Here is a 2,373-nt window from a genome sequence, read left to right on the forward strand (position 1 = left end):
TGCCGTGCGCATTAATATGTGTGACTGAAACGTTGGTCCCACCTGTTGGCACGGGGTTGTTGGCATAATCCTCCTGTGCGCGTTCGTATGTGTGACTGAACACTGGTTCCACCTGTCGGCGCCGGGTTCTGCACCTGTTCTTCGATGGTTCTTTATCAGTTATTAATGGCGCTTATTATATTTTGGATTGAATCCAAAGCAAAAACTTTAAACAAGTATAGATTTCCCATACATAGGCCAAAATCATGTGTTTTTTTTCTAACTTCGTAGAATTACATTATCCACCAGGTGCACAAGAGTTTATAGTAGAATATGAGTTTGATTTCTAACATTCTATGACAAACATGATCTTTGTTCACCATAATCTCCAATATAGATGTTAATTGACAAGTACCTTTTGGGAATATGGACATCTTATATATCCCACTACACATTGTAGTTGTCATTAACCTTGTCAAAGAAGCAAGACTTGGATGCATGGTCAAGTATCTTAGCACAACACCACAAAGAGCCATAAGGATGCACACATGCTTACTCACACATTCATGGAAAATATGGACTCACACATTCATGGAAAAGAATGACGTTATTTGGACAAAAAAATGTGCATTTTAAACACGATCAAAGTTTTTGTTAAGAATCAAATTTCAAAAATAACAACTTCGCCAAGAATTGACATGAATTGGAGATGAACACGCGCATATGCACAAGTGGGATCCATGAGTCAGTCATACAGCCGGTAGGCACTGGTCAACCCTGCACGCAGTTTGCCCCCCTCCTCTTCCGGTTACACAACATACCCAATTGTGTCTCTACGACGCATGGGTCCAATGATGCTGGGCCCTAGGAGTCAGTGATTGACCACTAGACACGGCCCTTTACATGCACTACCGAAGCGGCGCCGGCGGATTCTACCAATCCACCCCCACGTCTCGCTCCTTCACCGTGCCTTTCTCCCCAATCTGCCCCATCAAGTCCTGCTCGCCGCCGCACTCTCGCCACCGCGCTTCCTCCATCGGCGACATGGTTGGCGCAACCCGCTCCCACAGCTACACCCCCAACTCCACGACAGGCGTAGAGGCCAGCAAGCGCCAGGGTCGCCCTCTCGTGCCCGCTTCCCCTCCTGCGGCCGACATTATTGTTGCGCCGCCTGTAGTGGAGCAGCACTCCACCCACTAGAGGCGTGACCGGCGAGGAAGGTTCTCAAGGACCAGCAATGCGTGCCCGAGGAGGAGGACGACGACGAACCGGAGCCGCCGCCAGGCGGTAGAGGAACCGGTGGTGCCGCTCGTCCCCAGACTCGAGGAGGACGAGTACGGCGTCGTCGAAATCCTCGATGTGATGCCTCCTAAATTATTTAGCTCTCGCATTCATTTTCATGTTAAATTATTTGAATATTGACTACATGTAGCATGAAATGGATTCTAAATCTATTTTAACTGTTTGAGATTAATCAACCACTTGCATTAATCCTATGTTTGAGATTCTAATACTGACTCTGATTTTGTTAATGAAGATTCCTGACCACGAACATGTCTTCCTGTTCAATGAAAAGATCACTGTCCATTGCTCATTTTCTCATGACAGCGATGAGGAGATTGGTGAAAGGCTGATGCCGTCAAACACGGAGGTGAGATATGGCGCCCCTACCACAAAACCCTTCATTCCAATTATATATATGCTAACTTGCCCCTTTGTGAATTTACAGATCAGGCGAGAGGCCGAGAGGCTTCGCGTCCTCCTCAAGTGCAAATATTTCGGGTCGCCGCCATCCTCCTGCTCCTTTTGAAGCGAGATGGTGCATGGACTATCCATAATTATGTTCTATACCTAGGAGATCTAGACGTCGTTTTAGAAATGTGGTTCTGCCTGATGGACAACTATTGTATTGGCACTATTGTTGCACCTTATGAAATTTACGTTCCTTTTGTTGTTATAATATATATCTTTTAACTATTTGTCGCTGGTGAATGGTTGTGTTCTTGAGTAACAACCGGCGCCACCCCTTCGTCTCCCATAAAGCTCTTGAGTTTGAAGGATAATTAACATTTTCAAACATACACAAGAAATATATGCATGAGTACATTGACAAGTACTACTACTTGAGAGCTGGGTGATCCAAAACCATGGTGCTTGCTTTTGCACCCGGTGTTCCAAATAGAATAATATTTTTTAGAGACAGCTTGTGGTAGGAAATATATTCTCTGGAGACAGCTCTAATAAATGCACCATGACACAAAAGCAACTACAGATTTCATCCCAAAATTTTACACCCAAAAACGTTACATCGAATGTTTGAACACATGCATGGAGTATTAAATAAGATCTATTTATAAATCTTTCTGCACAGATGGATTGTACATCACGAGATGA

Source organism: Panicum virgatum, chromosome 2N (genome assembly GCF_016808335.1).
Source record: "Panicum virgatum strain AP13 chromosome 2N, P.virgatum_v5, whole genome shotgun sequence".
NCBI lineage: Eukaryota > Viridiplantae > Streptophyta > Magnoliopsida > Poales > Poaceae > Panicum > Panicum virgatum.